Source organism: Mus caroli, chromosome 11, assembly GCF_900094665.2.
Source record: "Mus caroli chromosome 11, CAROLI_EIJ_v1.1, whole genome shotgun sequence".
NCBI lineage: Eukaryota > Metazoa > Chordata > Mammalia > Rodentia > Muridae > Mus > Mus caroli.
The window spans coordinates 110,255,881-110,269,386 of NC_034580.1; the positions used below are offsets into that span (position 1 = coordinate 110,255,881).

The window sequence follows — 13,506 nt, forward strand, 5'->3', positions numbered from 1 at the left end:
AACATCATTTGTTAAGATCTTCCTTTTCTTGCTCAAATGTTTTGGTGATATTGTCAAAACCTGATATCGTAGGAATGTGGATCTATTTTGGGCCTCACTGTTCTGTCTCAGAGAACAATTAGTCCGCTATGATGGTGACGCCTCACTGCTTCAGTGACGTTACTGGATGGCAAGTCCTAAGTTTCGGTAAAGTCATGGCAAGTCCTAAGGTTAGGTACAGTGACATCACAGTGAGTCCTGAGGTTAGGTACAGTGACATCACGGTGAGTCCTGAGGTTAGGTACAGTGACATCACAGTGAGTCCCGAGGTTAGGTACAGTGACATCATGGCAAGTCCTAAGGTTAGGAAGTTCATCTTTCAGATTCTCCCTGGATTGGCTGGTCACTATAACCACAAGTACTTTGGTTTTCCACACTTAATTGTTTTTGCTTTTTAAGACACAGAGCCTAGGCTTGTCTTCAACTTCCAGACCTACTGCCTCAACTTCCTGAGAGAGATTTTAAAGTGTAGGCAGTCACCTATAAGCCAAAAAGCAGACTCTCACTAGAACCCAATCATGCCTGGCTCCATACAGATCTGAGAAGCATATTTCCCAAATTTTAAAAAAAAAATCATCTTTAAAATTATTTTAAATGTTTTTATTATATTTATTTGAGTGTGTGTGTGTGTGTGTGTGTGTGTGTGTGTGTGTGTGTGTGTGAAGCCATTCTGGACTCCCTGGCCAGCCGGACAGAAATCTATTCCAGGCAGTAAACAAGCCCATATTTGGTGGATGGCCTGCCCCTAATCCCTGATAGGCTGAGCAAGCCTGCCTGGTGAGATGATGTGACCTGTGGTGATTGGTGGGGGCGTGGTTGTGGCTGGAGTGGAAAAAAACACTTGTAACCAGAGAGGCTGGGGATTTGAAGAGAGAAGCTGCCTGAGTAAACTGCTTTAAGAAGAACCTGTGGTTGCGTTTTCCTTGCTGGTCGAGTTGAACGCATCATGTGTGTGTGTGTGTGTGTGTGTGTGTGTGTGTGTGTGTGTGTGTGTGTGCATGCACAGGCACACATGTGCACATGCACATAAATCATGGTACATGTGTAGAGTCAATTATTTTCCTCCATCATGTGGGGTTCCAGGAATTAAACTCAGAACATCAGGCTTAGCAACTGATACCTCTATCCACTGAGCCATCTCAGTGGCCCCAATTTTTTCTTTTCTTTTCTCTTCTTTTCTTTTCTTTTCTCTTCTTTTCTTTCCTTTTCTCTTCTTTTCTTTCTTTCTTTTTTTAAGTCTAAGAGAATTTTGATTAGGACTGAATTGAAACTACGGTGAAAGGGTCATTTATAATCTTTGTAATTTTGGAGTCATGCAATCCTTGAACATGATTTAGCTCCTCATTTACTTATTTATGAAATAATAATTACCAGAATCATAAAATACACAGCAAAGAATATTACCGAATCTGCATTTCTCTCAAAGTGCATTCAGCGGTTTATTTACAGAAACTGTTGTAGCTTATGAAATGCCCTCTGTAGGTCCTTGGGTTTGAACTCTTGGTCCCAGAGCAGCTGTTTTGGAAGGTTGTGCAGAGCCTCACGGGAGGTGGTGGGCCTTGCCCAGTGGGCCGGGAGCTAGTCCAGCCCCACTTCCTTCACTCTCTCTGCTTCTGAACTGGGGATGCATGTGACCACAGCCACATCATGCTGCTGTCACATGCCTCCCCCTCCCCCACTGTGATGGACTGTATCCACAGGATCTGCAAGTCAAAATAAACCCTTCCTCCTTTAAGATGTTTTTTTGTGAGCTATCTTGTCATAGTAAAAACAAACAAACAAACAAAAATAACACAACAGAACCCCTCACTAATAGAAGGCCTTAATGATATTTAGTTCCTAATATGGATGTGCCATAAGCCATCAGAGCTTAAACCCTAAACCCAGATGTCATGTGACTGAACTTGGACACGGGGCTTTGAAGAGGGAATGAAGGTTAAGTAAGATCCTAATCTAACAAGAGATATGGCTACAGAAGAGGGACTCTCTCCCCACCACACCTACACATGAGCACAAAGCGCAAAAGAAGGAAAAGTCTAGAGAGGGAGAATTGAAAAGGCAGCCCACCCACAAGCCACGGAACAAGCCCTCACTAGAATACAACCATTCCAGCACCCTGACCTTAGACTTCCAGATTCCAGATCAATGAAAAAAAACCTGTTTCTTGACCCACACAATCTATTGTATTTTGTTATAATGTCACAAGAAAATCAATATTTTGTAGTTACTTGCTTTTAAATATTCTTAAATACCTTTCAGTTATCTGATGTATGTGTCTGTGTCTGGGTATGTGCATCTAAGTACAATTTCTCAGAGTCCAGAAGACAGAGCTGTAGTTACAGGCAGCTGTGAGGCACCCAGTGTGGCTACTGGGATCCAAATGCACTCTGCAAGAACAGCAAACACTCTTAAGAGCTAAGGCATCTCTCCAGCCTCTCCATTTATTTTTTGAGGAATAGTTTAGCTGGGTATAGAATTCTGGGTGGCAGACACTGACTTTTCTTTTCAATACTTCATGAAGCTTTGTTTCAATGTCTTCCAGCCCCCTTTTTCCCAGATGAGAACTCTGAATACTGATGAAGTTTCTCTCTATTCTTTGATTGTGATGGAACCACATGTGGATCTCTCTATGTCTATCCCTCTCTTCTCCATCTAGAACCCTCCAAGATGTTCTCTGCCTTGGCTTGATTTTATCCTGCTGACTTAGGAGGCTGTGTTCAATTTTCATTATCTTTTCTCTACTCCTCTTGGTGTATAATTTATATTGAGCTATCTTCAAATTAACTGTCTTTTCTTCTTCTGGCTCCAATCTATCAGCAAGCAATTCAAGGAATTGCTTTCATTTCTTCATTTGGGTTATGTACAGTTCCAATGTCAAACCACACCACCTAATACAATAGTCATGTTCTATGAATTTTAACTCACTCAGATGAGATAAAATTAACTAGTGGTCCATTTCTAGTGCTCAACAACCATATGCTACCAGTGACTATAGTGCTGGACACACAGTGCAGAGAGAGAATATTCTCATTCATAATCGGGTGGCAAGGGTCCTTTTGCTCTATTTAGATAGAAACTGTGGGTTAGCAAGGAGAAGCCCTTCAAGTGCTGATGTTGGGAAAACTTTTACATTCCTGGTATTTAACCACAGTGGGCAACAGTAGGCATCCAGGATCAGGAACAGGTGACGGCCTCTAGTGTTAAAGCTCTTGTGTAGGCTTGGGATAACAAGACCGTTAACTATCACTAAACAAGTGTTCCCACTCTTGTGTAGGTGCAGGAAGTCAAGATTCCTTTGTCCTTGGCATCAGTTGGTATTGCATCTTCCAAGCCCACCCACACATCAGGATTCCCCAGCACCTGACATCAAACTATTATGAAATCCTCCAAGCCTGGGAAGCCCGAGATCTTTGCCCCTAAAATCTTGGCAGCACACAGGGATCTTGAAGCAACCCAGGCCTGCACATTCTCTTCTTGGGCTCTCTAGAGCCTTCTATCCTCCTCCAGCCTCAGCTCTTCATCTTCTCTATTTCTGCCACCATCCTTGGTCCCACCCCAGCCACTCTCCCCAATGGTTTCTCTGGTGCTTCTTTACTTGTCAATCATCCAGGCCTTGCCACCTGGGCTACTCAGCTATCACCTATGCTGTGGTTACACTGCGTTTGCCATCACTGTCACTCTGCTGGTGCCACTGCACCATTCTTCATTATCAGATTAGCCACACAACTAAAAGTAGGCAGGAAAAGACCATCCCAGAGTTCTCATCGGCCTTCATGTCACAAACTGGGAGAGGCACCATGGGATTGGGGGATGGTTAGGAGGAGTTGGTATCCATCTTAAGTGAGCCAAATGATGTGTTTACATAGCCAGAAATGGTCAGTCTGCACCAATGACAGAAAAACATTGTATGCAAATGAGGGTTTGGATTTGCACCAATCACAGCACTGTGTCTTCAGTATCAGCCACAGCAGTCCTCCTAAGCCACTGAAGGAAACGCCTTCCACTCAGGTCTAAGAGGAAATGACTGCAGGGTCACACAGAGTTCACTGTGGCTTGCATTACTGAAGCGTCCGATGCACACTGCAGGAAGTGATCGTGACTGAGGCTTCACCTAAAGGAGTTAGAGTAATTAGCTGCAATTGTTCTCTGATTCTCTTGAGTGTCTGTGGAGCATTCAGAAGGACAGTCCTGGCATAAGGATAGTTCAGCTGGCTGGCTGCCTGACAAGTCCTTCAGCTCAAGGAAGAAGCCCAGGCAGGAAGAGAGAGCCTAGTAGCTGCCAATTAAGGAGTCAGATCGCCCCAGTCCCCCAGTATCTTTGCTTATCAGTCTGAAAATGAACAGAAAGCCTGCTTTCACTAAAAAGCGTAACTCATTAACACCAATAATGAGTTTAGCAGTGCCTTCCATAGCTAATACCTGCTCAGTGCTTCAGAGAAAGGAAGTGGCTTAGTTACTTCCCTGTTGCTGTGAAAACCAGAAGCAAGGCAACTTAAAAGAGACCAGATTTTTAATTGGGCTCACCATTTTGGAGGACTAGAGTCCACGAGGGCAGAGCAAAGGTACGGCAGCAGGAGCACGGAGACTCACATCAGCGTCCACAAACAAAAGACACGAGTCTCTTGAAAACTCAGAACCCACCTCCACGGACAGACTTTCTCCAGCAAGGTCACACCCTGATCTTCCCCCAAACAGCCATTCTGGAGACCCGTGTTTTCACACATGAGTCTATGGGGGCCTTTCTAAGTCCAACCACCACAGGAAAGTCCCTCATCTGTCTCACCATTCCTGTAAAAGGGGTTGGTTTTTTTTTTTTTAAATTTTTGTGGGTAGGGTATAGATGTGCACATGTGTGTATAATGTATGTGCATATATGTGTAGGAGCATCCATACATGTGAGTATGGCTATGCCCCTGCCACAGTGTACACGTCAAGGTCAGAGGACAACCTCGCGTGCCAAGCCTCACTTTCCACCTTCTCTGGAGACAGCTTGTGCTCAACTTTTCATATCCCAGGCTGGCTGGCTGGTGAGCCTCTGCGGGTTTTCTTTTCTCTGCCATTGGGGTAATTTGAAAAGGAATGGCCTCCATAGGCTCATGGACTGGAATGCTTGGTCATTAGGAAGCGGAGCTACTCGACAGGGATTAGGAAGCATACCCTTGTTGGAGTCTCTCTCTCTCTCTCTCTCTCTCTCTCTCTCTCTCTCTCTCTGTGTGTGTGTGTGTGTGTGTGTGTGTGTGTGTGCTGCCTGTGGATCCATTCCCTCCCCAACACCATGTCTGCCAGAATGCCACCATGCTCCCTACCATGATAATAATGGACTAAACCTCTGAACTGTTAGCCAGCTCCAATGAGATGTCTTGCTTTATAAAAGTAGCCATGGTCATGGTGTCTCTCCATAGCAATAGAAACCCTAACTAAGACAGACACCTAAGATTACAGATGCGTGCTACCTCACCCAACCTTTCATGAGGTCCTGGGATTCAAGCCCAGATCTTCATGCTTGCGTAGAAAGTGCTCTTATCCACAGACCCGTCTTCCTAACCCCATGCTACCCTCCTTAATAGTCTCTGCTTCTTTAACAGGATTCCCTACTTTGCTTACATTTCCTGTTTGCATACAATTTCCCACCCAAAAAAAAATGTACAGCACTCTTATAAGGATACTGAGTCCCTTAATTATCAGTTACAACACCCAGATCACTGGAGTTGTTTTCTATTGATTCACCCCCCCCCCCATCTCCTGACTATAAGCAACCATTTCTGCTTTTTCAGCTGCCTGGTGGTTTTTGACTGGATACCAGACATTTTGATGATAGATTGCGGAGACTCTGAAGCCTGCTTTGTTCTTTCATCTGTTTCTCCCATCAGATAATTAAATCGACTGTCTCATCTCCGAAAATCCGGCTCCCCTTTCAATCGCAGCAGCCAAAGCCTTCACTCACTTCCTTCATCTTCTAGATGTTGCTCCGTTCTCCTGGGACATGCTGGGTTATTTTTCTCCCCTGAACACACATATCTAAGATGTGCCAGGAACTTATGAGAATCTCATATAGATTTCTGGACTTCCATTTCCAATTCTATCCTGCCCAGGATAAGAATCATAACTTTTCACTGTGTCCATAGCGAATCTACCCACCCATGACACACTTAGGAGCCTCTAGGTTACCAGGTGCACTGTCTCAGTACTGCCATGTTTGTGTCCACGTTTAACACCTGATCAGTGATGCTGTCCTTTGGAATACATTAGGAGGCATAAAGAGGTACGTCCCTCAACTAAAACAATGGAAGTTCCTGACTCAAGAAAGACATCACACACTGAGGCTTCTGGGCTGAACAAACGTATGATACTACTACAAAGGAAGAAAAAGAAACGAATGCTAGTTTGAATGCTCTATGCCGAGACTTAAAAAGTTATGACCACAGCTTGGGACAGGACTTGGTTAAAATAGAGAAGGCACAGAGCTGGGATATGTGATACAGATGCACGTCATGATGCTTGACTGACGACGGTGCACATGAGCAGTGATGGTCCCATGACATGGTAATAGAGCTGAACAAGTCCTACTTAGTGATGTCACCAGCCATGGTTACAAAGCAGATAGAGACTTTATTCCCATGGGTGAAGTGATGTTGCTATAAATAAACACTGTGCTTCTGATAAAAGCTATACTGTGGGGTCTGGCTCAGTCATTAAGAGCACTTGTTCTTGCAGAGAAGCTAGTTTCAATTCCCAGCACCCATATGGTGGCTCAGAACAATCTGCAACTCCAGTTCCAGGAGGATCCAAATCCCTCTTCTGGGCTTCTGGAGGCACCACAGACAAGAGTGGACATGTATGCAAGCGAGCACTTGTAAAATCAAAATAAATACACCTTTCACATATATCTATATTTTCATATACACATATGTGTATAGTGTGTGTGTGTGTTTAGCTACTTGTTGTATATAGCCATAACAAATAATTCTGTTACTAATTTTTGTGCTCATTTTATTTTCAATGGGTATACCATGAGAGTGCAGTACCCAAGGAGGCCAGAAGAGGGCATCAGATTCACTGGCGATGAAGTTACAGGACACTGAATCACCTGGCAAGGGTATTGAGAACCTGACTCTGCTCCCGAAGAGCAGGATCTGCTGAGCTCTCCCGCGAATGCGTTAGTCATCATCATCCTAACATACACCCCTACTTCTGCCTTTTAAGGATCCTGTAAAGGGGCGTGGTGGGTTACATCGTTCAGAGCCTTACATGCTTTATGTCTGTGACTTCTCAGTTACAATGAGGCCACTTCTAGTGTCAGATCAAGATAATGGAGGTGCTGGGAAGGCACAATGCAATCATCTCGCAGAGTGTTTTCCTGAAATCATCTGTGACACAAAATTGTATGGGGTTAGCCATGGTTTGTGTAGGGTTCAGTAGTAGCTGCTATTTCAGCTTCTCCTTGGGGTCTTGGGATGCATCTTCATGGACCAATGGGGAGTGAATATATGCAATTCACCCACTGTGATGGTTAGTATTGATCGTCAATTTATCAAGATCTAAAATCACCTCAGAGACAAGTGGCCACACTTAATGAGGGGTTATCTAAATTAGATTAGCCTCGGGCTGTGCCTGTGAAAAATCACCTTGACTAGATTCATTGAGGTGGCAAACCCCACTCCTAACAGTTGGTGGCACTATTCCCTAGGCTGGGGTCCTTGACAGCACAGAATGGGGGAAAGTAACCTGAGCACAAGCAATCTTTTTTTTTTTTTCTGGTTGCAGATGCAATATTATCACCAACTCAAGTTTAAGCTGCCACGATTTCCCTGCCCACGATGGACTGGCTGAACCCTTGAACTGTGGACCAAAACAAACCCTTCTTGAAGTTGCTTTTGTGCAAGTATTTTTGTCTTAGCAATTAGGAATAATTGAGATGCATAATTTATACTCAGGAATGTCAACATGGGATACCTGGCCTCAAAGGGAGAAGCTCTCATCTCTGCTGCCTAGAGACGACACAGAGGTGGTGAACAGCATGGCTTCCTTTGAGGAGACATGAATAAAACACCTACTAACCCCAGACAGAACACCAACCGCAGACCAAAGCAACAGCTCTACTGGGGTCCAACTCAGCAAACTGATGGTTTTCTTGGTGTCATGGACAGAAGCATTGAATAGGGGTTTAAGCCAACTGCATCATTGAAAAGCCTGTCCCAGTAATTCAGACAAGCTGTATCCCTGGAGCTCCATGAGGAACTTAGAGGCAGCACATCTGACTGGAGAATCTCCTTGGCAGCCGTTACCACTTGCATAACCTCTTTGTGAGTCCTGTAAGATCCAGGAACTTCCTGATACCTGTGAGCCACTTACTTCCTGAGCCTTGTACATTTCCTTTTTATCTTTCTGGGTCTTCAGGAGCCTGCCCTTAGAATGGGCTGTTTCAATCCAGGAAACATTGCTGCATGTCAGTGTCTCATACCTGTAGCTATGGGTCCCCAGTCATGAGAGCCTCAGAGCTTCAGTTGTCAGTGACTCAAAGGAACACAGAATATATTCAGCGAAACCAGAACAGTCCCTCCTGGGCTCATGCTTTTCTTCAATCCTTCTAAAAACCCAAAATTCTTAGAACCAAGCACAAACAAAAAGAAAATAACAAATAAAAATTAGAGAAATAATCTTGGATTTTTTTTTCTCCAAGAGAAGAAATTGCAGAGCAGAAACATCTAATCAACGTTATTATCACACCCACCCCAAAGAATTGGCCTTGAGCCGCGTGCTCACACCTCCAGGTCCCACACCTACGGACGCCAACAACACAGCGGTGATTTGACATAAGTTGTATGTGTGGGTACCAAGAAGGCACGTGGCACAAACTCAAAGCCCAATCCTGTCACTTTTCACCTGCGTGGGCTTAGAAAATTAAAGCCGGAACCTCTGAAATCCAGTTTAGTCAGCTATGAAGTTAAGATAATAGCAGCTATCTTAGAAAGCCGTAGAGAAAGCTAAATGTTAAATGCAAGACTGCCCATCAGGACACAGCCAAAGACTGCCAAGAGTTCCTCTCCTGCCTCTTCCCGTCCATCTCCTTACAGCTCAGCAGAGGTCCCTCCAACCAGCCTCGTGGAGTTTCAGTCGAGGGAGTGAGTGATGACCACTTCCCCAAACCTGCCTGAAGCTAACTGTGGGTAATGATTCTCCAGACACCTGCCCCTGGCCCAGGGTGCTGGCTGGTGTTTTGTCAGCTTGACACAAGCTAAGGCATCTAGGGAAGAAAAGACCTCAATGGAGAAAATGCCTCCATCTGGTTGACCTGTGGGCACATCTGTAGGGCATTTTCTTTATTGATGATGGCTATTGTGGGAGGGTCCAACCCATTCTGAGAAGTGCTGACCCTGGCAGGTGGACTTGGGTGGTAAAAGAGAGCAAGTTGAAAGAGCTGAGGGGAGGAAGCCCGTGAGCAACATCCCTTCATAGCCTCTGTTTCAGTTCCTGCCCTGACTCTCCTCCATGGTAAACTAAACTGCAAGCTGAAATGCACCCTTTCCTCCCCGAGCTGCTTTTGGACCTGGTGCATATCTCAGCAAGGGAGAGCAGACTAGAATCCCCTGGGGAGATCCTGAACACATCATGGTCTAGTCCAAATTCAGAGGGCTCCTTCAGCTTCCCACAGTTTCATGGGAAATTCCCTACCTAGAATGGCCACCATGAGACCACACCTTCATAAAGTCCTCCAACTTGAGGGACTGTCTAAGGACCGAGTCCCTTTAAAGCATTTGGTGGCGAGATGCAAGAGGAAGGTCATTCTTGTGAAGCTTTCGCCATTATCTCCTCCTAGCAACAATTATCAACCCGACAGGACTTTACCATGGACACAATGGTCTTGCCATGTTCAGGAAGACTTTCTAGATTGGGTTAAGTGAGGTGGGAAGTGCTACCCTAACTAACTGAGGACTGAGGGTGACCACCTTCCATTGGCCAGAGTCCTGGACTGAAATGAAAAGGTGAAAGCGAGTTGAGTACCAGCATGCATTGCTATCCACTTCCTGAGGACAGATGAAAGGTGACCAGCTGCCTCAACATCCGGTCGCCACCGTACCTTTGTGAGAAACAAATTGTTACCGTCCCTTACCTTTCTGAGAAACAAATTGTTACCGTCCCTCTTCAACATGAGCGGCTGCTAATCTTGGAACTCTGAAAGTTACAAGTGTTCTGCTGCAAGGCTGAAACCAAGGTCAGAAAGAGGGGCCAGTTCTAAGCCCCAAATTGTTCATTGGTTGAGGCTTTGGAACCCAGGCTAATGAGATGAGGAGTTTGGGGATGGATGCAATTCCTGGCCTATAGGAGAAAGGGGCGGGGATTTCTCAACTCCGGAGGGATTTTAAATCCCCTGTCTTGAGTCAAACCATTACTTTGGCCATTTTTACTTTTTTTTTTTTTTTTTAATTTGTGCTGAATCCTTTCCTATAGAACTTTATATACAAACCGGTCTTTCCCCGTACTCGAATTTGTTATTAGCTTATTTCCAGCACTCTCTGGCCATGATAGACTGCTCTCCCTCTAACACAAGGCAAAGAAACCTTCTCTTCCTTAAGTCGCTTTGCCGGGGTGCAAAGGCTGTGGTTTTTGTTCCAGCAGTAACTAATAACTAAGCCTATTACATCGAAGCTGCTGCCACGCGCCCCTTTCTAAGATGAAACTCATTCACACCTCACTGCACTGCTACCCCCCCCCCAAACACCCCGAACTGCAAAGAACCATCCGGCTTTCCCAAAGCTCCCCAGTCCTTTCAAGTGTATCTCTTCCATAAAAGGCCAGCATCGCTGAGCCACTTTAGCGCCTACTGAAAAAGGTCTTCCGCGGCGTCGGACCCACCAGTGAGGCGGCACCTCTGAGAATGTCAAGCAGTTATCGACGCCTCGGTTTGTGTTAGTCTTGGCTGTGTTCTGTTTCTCATCCGCCGTGTGCTTCCCCTGGAGCGGAACCACAGTTCTGCTCAAAAGGAGAGGCAGCCCCGAGGCTCCAATTACTCACCGTCCAAGAACGTGTCATCACAGGAAGGAACAAGGCACAAAGTGCCAAAGAGCCTCAGCTGTGTCTTCACAGGAACGGAGCTGCGATGCACCCAATAGGTTCCCGCCTGGCCCTACAGACTGTCCCTGTCATCGGAGTCTGCCGGAGGATTCATTTCTGAGCCTTCCCCTTCATTCCTTCCGCTGTAGTTTGAATGAAATGCCATTCGGCCCAGGCTCACGAGTTCGAACACTCAGTCCTCCGCTCAGGGCAAAGTTTGGGAAGATTATAGAACCTGTGCAAGGGAAGATAAAGCTACAGTATGTGAGTCGCTGGGTGGGTGGACATCGAAGCTTATGGACTGACTCTGCCTTCCGTGTCTTTGCTGCTTGTGGTCCACGGAGATGTGAATGAACCGCCTCACACTCCCTCCATTGTGCCTTCACCACCACAATGGATGGGGCCATCAAAATGTGAGCCAAAATGAACTACTCATCAGTCCTTTGAATTGCTGCTTGGTTACAGCAACGATGAACATGAGTTCACATTCAAGGTCAATGGTTAGAACTAGTTCTAGTATTTACCCGTGCATGTGGGCAGGCAAAAAGGACTGTGGTGTCCTAAAAACGTCCCTGACTCTGGCACACAAGGTCGAGACACCTCTGTGGTGACATACATCTCTGATACATTATTCTTTTTTTTTTAAGGTTTATTTATTTATATATGTATGTGAGTACACTATCACTGTCTTCAGACACACCAGAAGAGGGCATCAAATCCTGTTACAGATGGTTGTGGCCACCATGTGGTTGCTGGGAACTGAACTCAGGACCTTTGGAAGAGCAGTCAGTGCTCTTAACCACTGAGCCATCTCTCCAGCCCAATGTGTTATTCTTTCTGTGCATCCTTGAGCATCTTCCTCCAGGAAGACAGCAGAGAACTGACTTTGATCCTGCCTTGGGGAGCTTAGGTTCTAGTGGGGTGAGACAGATAATAAATATATGGGTAAATCTAACATTTATCCTGGAGCATGCTGGGAAAATAGAGACTGATAGAGCCATGGCATTATTTACTGCAAAGTGCTTGGGGAATCCCTTTCCAGTATAATGATGGTTGAACAAAGATCCAAAAAGTCACAGAGACGCCCCGGGGAAGGTATTGGGTATAAATGTCTGGGAAGGAAGCATCCATGATGATGGAGAGGGTGAGAGAGGAAAAGAGTAACCAGACATCCACAATCAAGAGCCAAGAGAAACAAATGCACCCAGGCTGTGTGCTGTGTGTCTATCTTAACTCATGTATACATCTCAGGGCCCAGCCTAGGGAATGGTGCTGCCCTCCATGGGCTGGGTCTCCCTATATCAATTAATAATCAAAACCATACCCCCCACAGACATATCCACAGGTCTACCTGCTCTAGATAATATCTCACTAAGACTCTCTTCGTGGGTGACAGTTCAAAATAACCAGCTTGCCAGTGTCCACTCTCGTTGCCCTTAAATCCAGCCATACTAAAATAAGCACCTTAATATGACCAGATCTTTCCTACATGGCACCTTCCCAATTGGTCCAAGGGGCCAAGCTGTCACTTCTAAGGGTAACCACAGATCTGGCCACATCTATGACTCACTTGTCTCTCCTATTAAGCAATTAGCTCTGGCATCTGTGCCACAGGGATTAGACACTTTCACTCCTGTGATGGCTTCCCACAGTAGCCAGGGAGTATGAAGGGCTAATAAAGGTTATCAAGAAATTGCGAGATCACACAAAAGCCCTTCCCTTTGCCAGTTCAGGGACATGAGAACACCATGCCTAGGTACCAGAGAACCCAGGGGTCACTGTCAGGAGGATTAGAATTGAGGAGGAAGAGGAGGAGGAGGAGGCCCACCCCTCAAGGATGCCTTTGTTGAACGCCTGCTTCTTCTTGGTTTCCCTTCCTGCCCACTCATTTTTACATTCAGAGATGGCCACTGAGGTCATCTCTAGATGAGTTCATGTCTCCGTCGCCGCACACTCCAAGTCCCGGACCTGAGAGCCCTCACTCATCTGAGCAGAGCCGCACAGCAGCCTGGCGGGTTTTATCACCGTAATAACTCTCTGGAATAGCAGCCGTTACACCAAAGCTACTAGTGCAGGGCTGCTGCCGTGCCATCCATGGCTCTAGGGCAATAAATTTCCAAGGCATTTATTTAGTGCCTACTGTGTGTGCGCGCCAATGCTTACTGAATGGCCCACATCACAACCACTACCACCATTATTTCTGCCTCTAGCTACCTCCACCATACCACCCTATCCCCCAACACAGTCCCCCACCACAGTGAAAGCTGTGTCCTTTCCGGACTCACCTCACAGTGTGAGAGGGAAGACGCCCCTCTGGCTCTAGCCCAGCTTTTCTGCCTTCCCATAGTCTTCAGAGTATCTGAATGTGAGCCCTGGAGGAGAGGGGACACACACACACATACACACACACACACA

General features: G+C 45.9%; 1 long non-coding RNA gene across 1 annotated transcript in view; it reads right to left on the reverse strand.

Annotated features, from left to right (window-relative positions):
* Positions 1-1,217: 1,217 nt before the first annotated feature.
* LOC110304147 overlaps positions 1,218-13,506 on the reverse strand; it is a 38,224-nt gene continuing 25,935 nt past the window's right edge. Inside the window, exons 2-3 of the long non-coding RNA XR_002379019.1 lie at positions 11,053-11,326; positions 1,218-4,150 (exon numbers count right to left, since the gene is read on the reverse strand). This is a non-coding gene — a long non-coding RNA (uncharacterized LOC110304147). The remainder of the gene's footprint in view (positions 4,151-11,052; positions 11,327-13,506) is intronic.